This window comes from Sus scrofa, unplaced genomic scaffold, assembly GCF_000003025.6.
Source record: "Sus scrofa isolate TJ Tabasco breed Duroc unplaced genomic scaffold, Sscrofa11.1 Contig2094, whole genome shotgun sequence".
Classification (NCBI taxonomy): Eukaryota; Metazoa; Chordata; class Mammalia; order Artiodactyla; family Suidae; genus Sus; species Sus scrofa.
In genome coordinates, this window is record NW_018085018.1 from 240,016 (window position 1) to 254,193 (window position 14,178).

General features: G+C 41.7%; 1 protein-coding gene and 1 pseudogene across 4 annotated transcripts in view; one reads left to right on the plus strand and one right to left on the minus strand.

Moving 5' to 3' along the window:
- TFCP2 (transcription factor CP2) overlaps nt 1-14,178 on the plus strand; it is a 63,656-nt gene that overhangs the window by 13,439 nt on the left and 36,039 nt on the right. The window lies entirely within an intron of this gene.
- LOC110258453 lies at nt 3,005-4,011 on the minus strand (annotated as a pseudogene).

The following is a 14,178-nucleotide window of genomic DNA, read 5'->3' on the forward strand; positions in this document are numbered from 1 at the left end:
CTGAACCCACTGAGCCACAACGGGCATTCCCAGAGTTCATTGTTTGTAGACTTTTTTTTGGCTACACCCACAGCAGGTGGAAGTCCCTGGGCCAGGGACTGAATCTGCACTGTAGTTGTGACCTGCACCACAGTTGCAGCAATGTAAGATCCTTAATCTGCTGTGCCACGTAGGAACTTCCAGATTTGTAGGCTTTTTGTGATAGCCATTCTGACCATGTGAGGTGATCCCTAATTGTGGTTTTGATTTGCATTTCTTTAATAATTAGCAATATTGAGCATTTTTTTCATGTGCCTGTATGCTTTGTAATTTTTGCTGAGAACTTTGTGTTTTGTTTTGTTTTGTTTTGTTTTTTGTATGGTAATGTCGTAACTCTGGAAATCAGATTCTGCTCCCTCCCTAGAGATTACTGCTGTTTCTTGATGAAAGCTGCAGTTACCTATTTGTTTAGCGACTTATTTTTTTTGTTTGTTTGTTTTTTGGGGCTGAACCCACAGCATATAGGAGTACACAGGCCAGGGGTCCAATCAGAGCTGCAGCTGCTGGCCTGTGCCACAGCCACAGCAACGCTGTGGGATCTGAGCCGCACCTGTGACCTACTCCACAGCTCCCAGCAATGCTGGATTTTTTAACCACTGAGCAAGGCCAGGGATCGAACCTGAATCTTTAGGGATACTAGAGGGGTTCATTACCACTGGACCATGATGGGAATTCCCCAAGCTATTTTATAAAGAGTATATTTCTTTTTTTGGCCATGTTTATGGCATGCAGAAGTTCCTGGGCCAGGAATCAAAACCATGCCACAGCTGGAGTTTCCATTGTGGTGCAGTGGAAACAAATCCGACTAACCATGAGATTGCAGGTTCGATCCCTAGCCTTGCTCAGTGGGTTAAGGATCTGGATTGCCGTGAGCTGTGGTATAAGTTGCAGATGCGGCTCGGATCCTGCGTTGCTGTGGCTGTGACATAGGTATCAGCTGTGGCTCTGATTTGACCCCTACCCTGGGAACTTCCATATGCTGCAGGTGCAGCCCTTAAAAAAAAAAAAAAAAAAAAAAACCACACCACAGCAGTGACCCAAGCCACGCTGGATCCTTAACCCACTAAGCTGCCAGGGAACTCCCCAGAGTATGTTTCTTGCTTTATATGGTAGCTGAATTCTCTTCTCTTATCTCCATCCTGTCAGTGTATTGACAGAAATTTCCTTAAATGCTTGGATCCAGTAAGAAAAGAAAAGAAAAAAAAAAAAGTTCTGTTTCTTTAAATAATCTTGTCTCACTCTGCTAGGAAAACCACTTCAGCCTTAGGGGTTGAAGCAATGCTCAGCCTCTTTGCCAGCTCTTCAGGGATTAAAGGCAGTGATCAGGACATATAACCTTGATTTTTAGAGGGCAGGATCCCTATTACCCACCCTTGCACCAGCAAGCTGCAACAGGATCTTGGGCTGTTGTTCCCACTGCTGCCTACCATGGGTCTGGGAGCTGGAGGATGATAGGTGCTATGCCAAATGCTGAAATTAACTAAAATTTACCAGCCTTTTTCCTCAATAAGCACTCCTTTGGCTATGGAAAGTGTTAGACTAGATTCCAGAGTTTCAAAATAGTTGCTTCAGGCATTTCTGCCAGCTCAATAGTTGTTTTGGAGAAAGGACCAATTCCTAGAGCTTCTTTTTGTTGTTGTTGTTGTTGTTTGTTTTGTTTTGTTTTGCACTTTTAGGACCACACCCGTGGCATATGGAAGTTCCCAGGCCAGGGGTCAAATCGGAGCTGTAGCTGCCGGCCTGTACCACAGCCACAGCAATTCAGGATCCAAGCTATGTCTGTGACCTACACCATAGCTCACAGCAACGCCAGATCCTTGACCCACTGAGTGAGGCCAGGGATTGAATCCGCATGCTCATGGATCCTAGTCGGGTTCATTAACCACTGAGCCATGAAGGGAACAACTCCTAGAGCTTCTTACTCTGCTGTCTTTCATGACCTCTGTCTGTAATCTACTTTTAATTGGTCCTGTGCTGCTTCTAACTCAGCACTCACCACGCCCACCCAGTCTGTTTTCTCCACAGAAGCCTTTGTAAGTGTGTGGGATTTTGTTCATTTAAATAAAAAGTAATTTCAGACTTGTGGAAGATTTACAAAAATAGTCCAAAGAACTCATGCATGCCCTCCATCCAGATTCCTTAAATGTTAACATTTTACTAAATTTGATTTATCTTTCTTTCTGTCTCTCTTCACGCTCCTAAAATTATTTTTTTCTCAACTGTTTAAAAGTAAGTTGCAATTGTGATACCCTTTAACACCTAAATACTTCATTGTGTCTTTGTTTTTTTTTCTGGCCACACCCAGGGCATATGGAAGTTCCCAGGCAAGGGATCAAATCCGAGCCACAGTTGCAGCTTATATCATGGCTGCAGCAACACTGGATCCTTTATTCACTGCACCAGGCTGGGGATTGAACCTGCACTGCCACAGAGACAATGCCATGTCCTTAACCTGCTTGCCACAGTGGGAGCTCCCAGTGTGTCTTTTTCTTTTTTGGCCAACCCACACACAGCATATGAAATTCCCAGGCCAGGGAGCAGATCCAAGTTGAAATTGAAACCTAGACTGGAGCTGTGGCAATGCCAGATCCCCAACCCACTGTGCTGGGCTGCGGTGAAACCTGCGTCCCAGTGCTCCCAAGATGCCACTGATCCCATTGCACCACAGTGAGAGCTCCATATCTTATTTTTAAGCAGCAAAGAGCTTAGTTTTTTATTACAGAATGTGTTGTAGAAGTTCAATCAAAAAGACCAAAGCCAGGAGTTCCTGTCATAGCGCAGCGGGAACAAATCCCACTAGGAACCATGAGGTTGCAGGTTTGATCCCTGGCTTCGCTCAGCAGGTTAAGAATCCGGTGTTGCCATGAGCTGTGGTGTAGGTCAAAGACGTGACTCAGATCTGGCTTTGCTGTGGCTGTGGCATAGGAAGGCAGCTACAGCTCCAATCAGACCCCTAGCCTGGGAACTTACATGTGTCATGTGTGCAGCCCTAAAAAGACAAAAAAAAAAAAAAAAAAAAAAAAAACACCAAAGCCCATATCACCATCAGACTCCTCAGATTCTTCTTTCTTTGTTTCTACTTTCTTCCTTTCAGTGGGGGCAGCAGTGGTGGTTGGGGCAGGACCTCTTGCTGATGCAGCACCAGCTGCTGGGACACGTCCACCAGCACCCACAGTACAGATGAGGCTCCTGATGTTGACATTGGCCAGAGCCTTTGCAAACAAGCCTGGCCAGAAAGGCTCAACATTTACACCTGCTGCTTTAATGAGGATGTTGATCTTATCTTCCGTGACTGTCACCTCATCATCGTGCAAGATAAAGACAGAGTAGATGCAGGCAAGCTCTAAGACAGAGGCCATGATGCAGACAAATGCCAGGAGGGCACTGCCGGGCACGGTGCTAGTCGCTGGATGAAGTGAGGGCCTCACCCCAACACGGCCTTAGCTTCCTTGGAAGGGCCAAGCACCTTAGCGGCAGCTGAGGAAAAGCCATGTCTTTTTTTGAAACAAGAAATTTTCTTATGTAACTGTAGTACAGTGATCAAAATCAGGAACTTGACACTGACACAGTACTGTTATCTAGCCTATAGCACTTAGATTTGCCATCGTCTTAGTAACGTCCTTTATAGCAGAATACCCAAGATCATGTGTTGATTCACTTGATGTGTCTCTCTTGTCTCCTTTAATCTTTGAATAGTCCTTGAGTCTTTGTATTTTTGTGACACTGACAATTTGATGAGTACAAGCCCGTTATTTTTAAGACTATCCCTCAGCTTGGGTTTGTCGTTTCTTTGTGACGAAATTACGTTTATGCCCTTTGGGTTATAATACCTAGGAAGTGGTGCTGAGTTCCTTGTGTGTCACATTAGGATGCACGTGCTGCTGTTGATTGGTTCCATTGCTGGCAGTGTTAACTTAGATCATATAGTTAAGATGACGTATGCCATTTTTCCTCCTTGTAAATTTATTATTTTGTCTTCTGTGATTTAAGTATGTAAATACCTATTTTCAAACTGTTACCTATCAACTTGAGCATTTATTGATGATTTTTGCCCTTATCAACTATCGTTATAATGGGTGCTAATAGATGGTTTTCTAATTAGGTTTTCCTTTTAAATTTGTTGGTTTTCTACTGTAAGAAAGAACTTTTCCTTATTTCTATCAATGTAGCCTCATAAATTCTTACTTTATTCAATAGATTGTAATCTTTTATCCTCTACCTTTAAAAAAAAAAAAAAATGGCACCACTGGGTGTTCTCCTGTGGCACAATGGATTGGGATCTGGCATTGTCAGTTCAGTGGCTTGGGTTGTTGCTGTGGTACAGGTTAGATTCCTGGCCTTGGAACTTCCACATGCTGTGTCCACAGCCACAAAAAAAAAAAAAAAAAAAAATTGGCACCACTGTAAAAATGCAAAGATATGAGTAAGATTGTTTAACTCCAAATTCAGGATACTGTTGCTTCTGTGAGTTGAAGGGGGATATAATGGAGGAAGTATACAGAGGGCTTTAACTGTTAATTTCTTAAGCTGAGTGGAGTGTACACAGGCATTTGTTATGCTTTTTTTTTTTTTTTCTTTTACTTTTTTCTATGTGTGAAATACTCCATAATTAAGGGAAAAAGTCTCCACTACATAATCTATTGCTGGCTAGCTTTCCTTATTTTTTTAAGTTGTCCTATCCTGTGTGTTAGTTTTATGGGTGTTTTTGTTTGTTTGCTGAAGGCCCATAGATTTTTCTTTGCTTTCTTAGTTTTTTTTGTTTGTTTGTTTGTTTTTTTGCCATTTCTTGGGCTGCCCCCACGGCATATGGAGGTTCCCAGGCTAGGGGTCGAATTGGAGCTGTAGCTGCCAGGCTATGCCAGAGCCACAGCAACGCGGGATCCGAGCAGTGTCTGCAGCCTACACCACAGCTCACGGCAACGCCGGATCGTTAACCCACTGAGCAAGGGCAGGGATCGAACCCGCAACCTCATGGTTCCTAGTCGGATTCGTTAACCACTGCGCCACAACGGGAACTCCCTGCTTTCTTAGTTTTCTTACCCTTATAATCTTGTAGAAGATGACCTACAATCCAGTAATTTTGTCCTTCCTTAACTATCCTGCTTTGTTACCTTCTTTTCATTTTTCCACCTCCTCCTAGCCTGTCCTCATTCTTTATCCGCCTGGTTCACAGTAGTTTCAGTTGACTGTCATTATGAGTCATCAGACTAGAATCTGAGGGAAAAGTTAATTTGGGACTTGGGATACACAAATTGGTATTCTGATTTTCATCACTGTTAGTTCATGTTTGGTGTACACAAGTCCTGGGTCACTCAGTGGCTAAGCAGAGTTTTATTCACCCATTCAACAAGTAATTTGAGTGCCTCCTATGTGCTAGGTTTTGTACAGTTTTGAGTCTGACATATGCTCCCATATGCAGGTGCTGTGTCTAGTGTTATAGTGATTAAGAGACAAATCAAGCAGATACTTGTTCTCTATTTGCTTACAATTTGATAGAGAAGATAAGACTTGTATACAAATAGGTATGATGCAGGTAAAAATTTATATGCCAAAAATACTTTTAGATAATGTACTATAGGAGTTCAGAACATAGCAATACTACTTCTACCTTCTGAAGGTCTTTATTTGAAAGAAGAGTTAAGCTTTGCAGGGATAGAGAAGATACTCCAGGCAGAAGGATTGTAGGAATATTGAAATTGTTGGATGTTGAAGTTTTGTCATACAAAATAATACTAAATTGTTTTCCCTAGTATACTTCAAGTTTTAAGTGTTTTGGTTATTCTACAGCCTAGCCAGTACTTTATTTAGTCAGTGTTTTTAATTTTTGTCAATCTAGTGGGTGTAGATTTTTATTGTGGTTTTAATTTGCATTTTCTTGATTTCTTATGTGTCTGATCACCTTTTCATGTATTACTGTGTTATCTGTGTTGACTCCTGAGAAGTAAGTATTCAGTTTTTTTCTTGCAGGGGAGGGGTTGGTCTTTTTCATATTAATTTATAGGAATTTAAAGTATATTTTGGATCACCATCTTTTGTTATTTATGTGTATAGCTTGTATCTTCTTCCAGGTTATGACTTGTCATTTCACTTTATGTGTCATTGGTTCCAGAGTTGTTAATTTAGTGTATTATAATAATCTTTTCCTTTATGTGTATGATTTTAATATCTAAGAAATTCCTCCTTACTCTAAGGCCGTAGGGTTATTCTTCTATATTGTCTTATAAAAATTTTACTTTTTTGGAGTTCCCACTGTGGCACAATGGGATTAATGGTGTCTTGGGAGTGCTGGGACACAGGTTCCAGCCCACTACAGCAGGTTAAAGATACGGCTTTGCTGCAGCTGTGGCTTAGGTTGCAACTGTGTCTTGGATCTGATCCCTGGCCTGGAAACTATAAGCTGCAGGGCAACCAAAAAAGAAAAAAAAAAAAAAACTTATATTTTTGCTTTTCACACTTAAATTTTAATCCACTTAAATTTTTTTTTGTTTGTTTTGTTTGTTTTTTTTTTTGTTGTTTTTTTTTTTTGTCTTTTCTAGGGCTGCACCCACGACTTATGGAGGTTCCCAGGCTAGGGGTCTAATCAGAGCTGTAGCCCCCGGCCTACACCACAGCAACATGGGATCCAAACCACGCCTGCAACCTACACCACAACTCATGGCAACGCTGGTTCCTTAACCCACTGAGCGAGACCAGGGATTAAACCCGCAACCTCATGGTTCCTAGTCAGATTCGTTAACCACTGAGCCACGACGGGAACTCCCTGATTTTTTTTTTTTTTAATTGAATTTTGTATTGGTTATTATTAAGGACCCAATTTCATTTTTTCCCACATAGATATCCAATTTTTTCAACATTTTTTATTGAAAAGTCCATCTTTTCTTCACTGATTAGCAATACAAACTCTGTCATAAATCAAATTTCTGTATATTTGGGGTTGGTTTATGGTTCTGTACATAGGTTAATTTGTCTGAGTTAATACCATGCTTTTTTTTTTTTTTTTTTTGGTCTTTTTAGGACTGCACCCAAGGCATATGGAGGTTCCCAGGCTAGGGGTCCATTTGGAGATGTAGCCACCTGCCTAACCACAGCCACAGCAACACGGGATCTGAGCTGTCTGCGAGCTACACCACAGCTCACGGCAGCGCTGGATCCTTAACCCACTGAGCGAGGCCAGGGATCCAACCTGCGTCCTCATGGATGACAGTTGGGTTCGTTAACAGTTGAGCCACAACGGGAACTCCAGTACCATGCTATCTTAATTACTAAAGCTTTGAAATAATATTTAATATCTGATAGGGTAAATCTCTTATCTTTTTCTTCTTCAGGAGTTATCTTGACTATTCTTGGTTTTGCCAAGTGATACAAATTTTAGAATCAGTCTGTCAAGTTGAATCTATTGGAATATTGATTGGGTGAATTTGGGAAAAATTGACACCTTTATGGATAATCAGTCTTTCAATCATTGAACATTATAAAACTCTCTATTTGGGTCTTACTTGTACATTTCATGAATTTGTCACTTCTGCATCCGTACTTTCATGGCTGATTTAGATTTTCATTATTTCTTACCTAGACTGTTGTATTAGCTTTGAGCTGATCTCCCTATGTTTAGTCTCTTTGTTCCAAGAAGCAACGTAGCATAGTGAGATCTGGAACCAGATTTAGGAATTTGAATTCTGATTCCATCAGGATGGGAAAAGTTACTGAAGCTCTGATGCTTTATTTAATTTAACATGGAAATAATAATAAAACCTGCCTCATGAGATTCTTATGAAGATTAAATGAGTTAATGTATGTAAAATAATTAGGAGAGTGTCAGTCAAACAGTAAATGATCAGAGTTCTTGCTGTGGTGCAATGGGATCAGCAGCATCTCTGCAGTGCCTGGGGCTCAAGTTCAGTCCCCAGCATGGCACAGTGGGTTAGAGATCCAGCATTGCTGCCGCTGCAGGATAGGTTGCAGTTGCGGCTGGGATCTGATTCCTGGCCCAGGAACTCCATATGCAGTGGGGCAGTCAAAACCAAACCAAACCAATCCAAAAAAAAACAACAAATCTCAATGAATGCTAACAGTTACTATTGCTGTGATTTAAATTCTAGTAGTCAACCTCCAGGGCCTACCCTCTGAATTCCTATAATCTACTGAAAAGAAGATGAACTCAAGATATATTTTGTAGATTAAAAATTCTAACTTTGGGAGTTCCTGTCGTGGCGCAGTGGTTAGCGAATCCGACTAGGAACCATGAGGTTGTGGGTTCGGTCCCTGCCCTTGCTCAGTGGGTTAACGATCCGGCGTTGCCGTGAGCTGTGGTGTAGGTTGCAGACAAGGCTCGGATCCCGCGCTGCTGTGGCTCTGGCATAGGCCAGTGGTTACAGCTCCTATTGGACCCCTGGCCTGGGAACCTCCATATGCCGCGGGAGCGGCCCAAAGAAATAGCAAAAAGACAAAAAAAAAAAAAAAAATTCTAACTTGGAGGACTTGGAGTTCGCATCATGGCTCAGTGGATAACAAACCTGACTAATATCCATGAGGACATGGGTTCAATCCCTGGCCCTGCTCAGTGGGTTAAGGATCCGGTGTTGCCATGAGGTGTGATGTAGGTCGCAGATGTGGCTCAGATCCTGCATTGCTGTGGTTGTGATGTAGGCCAGCAGCTACAGCTCCAAATGGACCCCTAGCCTGGGAACCTCTTTATGCCTCAGGTGCGGCCCTAAAAAAGACAAAAGACAGAAAAAAAAAATTTGTAGGACTTAGTAGACATGGAAATAAGGGAAAAGTACCAATCTAGAATGACTTCAAGGGTTCAATTTTGATGAATTGTTTGCCATTCAGTGCAAGGGTGGAGGAGGTGGTGGGGAGGCAGTTAGCCCAGGCAGGTGTGGAGGAAGAACAAGAGTTTTCTGTTGGGAAAAGAAAATCAAGGACTTGGAGAACAGACTTGTGGTTGTCAAGGGGGAGAGGAAGGGAGTGGGGTGGATTGGGAGCTTGGGGTTAATAGATGCAAACTATTGCCTTTGGAATGGATTAGCAATGAGATCCTGCTGTGTAGCACTGGGAACTATGTCTAGTCACTCATGATGGAGCATGATAATGTGAGAAAATAGAGTGTGTGCATGTATATGTAACTGGATCACCATGCTGTACAGTAGAAAAAAAAATTGTATTGGGAAAATAATATTTTAAAAAATAAAAAGATTTTAAAAAATAAATAAAAATAAAAACCACCATCTACAATTAAAAAAAAAGAGTTTTTCTGTTGGGAGTTCCCGTGGCAGCTTAGTGGAAATGGACACTCTGAATGTATAGACAATTTTAGTTATGTAAAGTCAAAGAAGCGTAGCAATGGCTGAAGAGAGATATAAGAAGTTTTTTTGTTTTTAATGGGAGATAGTCAAATATGAATATATGCTAATCAGTATAAGCCAGTAGAGGGAGATTGTTGGAACATGCATCGGGACAGTCAAGAGAATAAAGTTCTTGGGAACTGAGGACACGTGGATTCTAAGTCTTTGGGTCAGGATTAGCCTTTCCTAGGAGGAGGAACTTTGCCTTTATTGTTTCAGGAGTGAAGGAGAAGAGGTTTCAAGGGTAGGTGGGTTTGTAGGTTTGGTAATGAAAGATGCTTAGATGTATTGTACATGATACGTAATTAGCAAAATTACATTTGGAGAAGCAATTGCAAGTAACATGGAAATACTTACGCACTCTTCACAGGGGTACACACTCTTTGTATGCTCAACAGAGATTTGAATATAAATGATAGCAATGTTTTCTGGACAGCCACAGGTATAACTGAGTCATGTTTGCTGAGTGGCCTAATTATAAAGACCTGGAGTTCCCGCTGTGATGCAACAGGATCTGCAGAATCTATGCAGCACTGGGACACAGGTTCAATCCCCAGCCTGGAAACTCCATATGCTTTGGGGCAGGAAAAAAAGAAAGAATGAATGAATGAGTAAATAAATATAAAGATCTAGATTTTCTAATAGGAGGATGATGATTGTATTCATTTATTTAAATGCTACTTATTTAGTACCTGCTCTGCCACTTAGTAGTTAACAATAGGACGACAAGACAAATGAGGTTCTTATACTCTTTTTTTTGTTGTTGTTCTTTTTGTTCTTTTTAGGGTCACATCCGAAGCGTATGGAAGTTCCCAGGCTAGGGGTCTTATTGGAGCTACAGCTCAGGAAACTGTGGTCCTAGCCTGGGAACTTCCATATGCCAAGAGTGAGGCCCTAAAAAGCAAAAAAAAACACAAAAAAACAGAATGAAAAAAAATATCTTTGGAGCATTGAACAGGAGCTCTTTCGGGGGGTGGGGGGGCTGCATCCACAGCATGCAGAAGTTCCTAGGCCAGGGATATTGGAACCTTAACCCATTAGGCCACCAGGGAACTCCCTAAACAGGAGCTCTTTATTACATTTTTTCTTCAGGAATTTTTTTTGGGGGGAGGGCTGCTCCCGAGGCATATGGAAGTTCCCAGGCTAGGGGTCTAATCGAAACTATAGCTGCCGGCCTATGCCACAGCAACTCCAGATCCAAGCTGCATGTGACGTACATCACAGCTCACAGCAACCCCGGATCCTTAGCCCACTGACCAAGGCCAGGGATCGAACCCACAACTTCATGGTTTCCAGTCAGATTCGTTTCCGCTGTGCCACAACGAGAACTCCCCCCTAGGAGTGTTTTGAACTGGCACTGCTTTATGCTGGGCATTGAGTAATAATAAAGGATAAAACTTGGATAAATTTGCTTATACTATTTAGGTAGATATTCTGAACCTGAAAAGAAGCTTTGAGGTTCAGCAATATAAGGGCCTAAGTGTGGTTTTCCATAGTCATGGGAAAACAAAAACAAAAACCTGTTACTGTTTTTCCAGATAGATCATAATATGATGCTGGCTATGAGCTCTTTGAATACCGAGATGGAAGTTCTACTTTTTACATCAAAACTGTTAGATTTCCTGGAATATATAACCCATGGTTGCCATTCATCTTCTAAATGGGAAGAGTCAGTGATTTCAGAAATGGAATAAAAGAGCCTGGTACTAATGATGCCACAGGTGATGTTTTCAATTAGCAGTGTTTTAATGAGTTTGTAGGCTGATAAGAGCTAATCCCGTAATGTAGGAAAAAACCTGAGAAAGCAGGCCTATATCTGGCAAATCTCCTGAGGTAGAGCTTTGCTGATTCAGGTTTCTTTGATTAAACTTTTAATCTTACAAGCTCTCTGGAAGTAAGTGTGCATCTGACATTGGTCAGATACTTGTCAGCTGCCAGAGTAAGTAAGGCCTGCAGACATTTGAAATGAGACCTTTTTTAGTGACTTTCTTTTAAAGGAAAAATAAAAAACACATTGCTTATATAGATGGAATATACGTAGTAATTGGCAAATAATTTAGCAGAGCAGTAATGAGGGAGATTCAAAGACTTTGAGGGAAAAAAGAAATTAGCTTCATTTGGGGGTAAACTTTGATGTGTATAAGGAATGACAACAGTTCAAACCTCCAGTCTCCTAGCCATGCTGAAGAATGGTTTAAACCTAGAAGCGCTTCTTAAAGTGCATAAAGAACATTAAGCCCAGTATTGAGATCTGGAAAAAAATTCCAGAAACCGTGTTCCGGGTTTGAAGTTGGAGAGGAGTAGAGTAAGCTACTCAGGGCCGAGTTGTATACAACACCTACTATAAACATAGTAGGCCCTTTTGAGTTACATAATTATTAATTTATTTGTGCTTTCTCAAGTATTAGTACTACCGTAAGGACAATGAACTGGGAATGTAGGAAAACAGTGGTTGTTGATAGAATCATTTAGTAAGATTTGTTGCTGTGCAGAGGTAGAAATTTAGATGACAGTGACGCTCTGCTAGGTAAGGGAACCTTATCTATAACTTCTTTATTGCTATACCTCTGCCCCTAAACAGGGCCTGAAACAGTAGGTGCTCAAAGACTATTTGTTGAATAAGTGATTGGAGAAAAAAAAGTTTTGAAAGAATGTACTAAACGCAATGTCAAGGTGAGTGTTTTCTCTCCAGTTGTGGTGACGGAGATGCACAGACCTGAACAAACTCCCTTACCCTTAGTGATGATGTTTCAAGGTGGCTCACCCGGGACCTCTGTAACATCAGGTCTTGGTACAGAAAAGTGGTCACCCTAGATACCACTGAGATCAAGCTCATTACTTTGTCCTAGACTCAGCACTAAGTGAGCTCACCAACCTCTCCTCCACTAGTTCAGATTTAGCTAGCGTGGGGTATGGTCTGGGGAGGGGGAGCTTAAATCATGGGCTGTGGCCTGGAGGTGGGTTTTAAAACTCCCCAGGAGATTCTTTTTCTTTTTTTGGCTGCATCTGTGGCATGTGAAAGTTCCCAGGCCAGGGATCTAACCCTTGCCACAGCAGCAACCTGAGCTGCTACAATGACAGTGCCAGTTCCTTAACCTACTGTGCCACAAGGGAGATGCCTGGATTGCCAGTTTTTAAGAGTATTCAGTATGAATATGTTGGCTGTTGGATTTAGCGGCATTTGTTGTTGTTGTTGCTTTGCAATGGAGAGTTAGGTGCTACATGAGTTTAAAAATGAGAGAGCCAAAAGTGATTCAATAAGGATGAGTCGGAAGAAGAGTCACTTTAGATTGAGCACCATCTGTTGATTCTGAGTATTTTTTTCTTTTTTTTTTTTTTTGGTTAACCAATGCAATTTTATCATCCAATCAACTACCCTTTAGGAGAAGAAGTTTATGTCTATTACAAAGTAAAGAGAAATAGTGCTAACATACAAGTAGAGGAATATGAATGTATGAATCACAGTAAGCTTCAAACATTTGATTTTCCAAAAACCACAAATTTTATGTCTACTCAAAAGACTAACTTAAGGCATAAATGAAATAACTATTAAAGTGATTCTAGTACAACTAGGAACATTTCTGAGTATTTTAAAAAATATCAAAAAAAAAAAAAAAAAAAGGAGTTCCCGTCGTGGCGCAGTGGTTAACAAATCCGGCTAGGAACCATGAGGTTGCGGGTTCGGTCCCTGCCCTTGCTAAGTGGGTTAACGATCCGGCGTTGCCGTGAGCTATGGTGTAGGTTGCAGACGCGGCTCGGATCCCACGTTGCTGTGGCTCTGGTGTAGGCCGGTGGCTACAGCTCCGATTCGACCCCTAGCCTGGGAACCTCCATATGCCGCAGGAGCAGCCCAAGAAATAGCAAAAAGACCCAAAAAAAAAAAAAAAAATCTATTGAAGTAGATAATGTCCCAGTCCTTAAGTAGCTGAATTACAGTCTGATACGGAAGAGTTGTCTTTCGTTGTGTTGATTTCTTTCTCTTTTTATGGCTGCACCTTGACATATGGGAAATTCTTGGGCTAGGAGTTGAATCAGAGGTGTAGGTGCTGGCCTATGCCACAGCCACAGTAAAGCTGGATTCAAGCCACGTCTACAACCTACGCTGAAGCTTGTGGCAATGACAGATTCTTAACCCACTGAGCGAGGCCAGGGATTGAACCCTCATCCTCGTGGATACTACTTGGGTTCTTAACCTGCTGAGCCACAATAGGAACTCCATTGGTTTCTTGAATAGTGATAAAGGGACTGTAAATAAACTTGATTGAGACTGTATTTCCTCCATTGTATGTTCTTGCCTCTTTTGTCATAGATTAGTTGACCATAGGTGCTTGAGTTAATTTCTGGGCTGGTTGGCTTGCTTGCTTGCTTTTGTCCTTTAGGGCCGCACCTGTGGCATATGGAGGTTCCCGGGCTAGGGGTCGAATCGGAGCTGTAGCTGCCAGCCTATGTCAGAGCCACAGCATGCCAGATCCAAGCCACATCTGCAACCTACACCACAGCTTAGAACAATGCTGGATCCTTAACCCACTGAGCAAGGCCAGGGGTTGAACCAGCAACCTCATGGTTCCTAGTCAGATTCGTTTATGCTGTGCCACAATGGGAACTCCTGTTTCTGGGCTTTCTATCCTGTTCCACTGATTTGTATTTGTTTTTGTGCCAGTGACATACTGTTTTGATGAGTGTAGCTTTGTAGTAGACTGAAGTCAGAGATCATGATTCCTCCAGTTCTGTTTTCCTTTTTCAAAACTGCTTTGGTTATTCAGGGTCTTTTGTGTTTCCATACAAATTTTAAAGT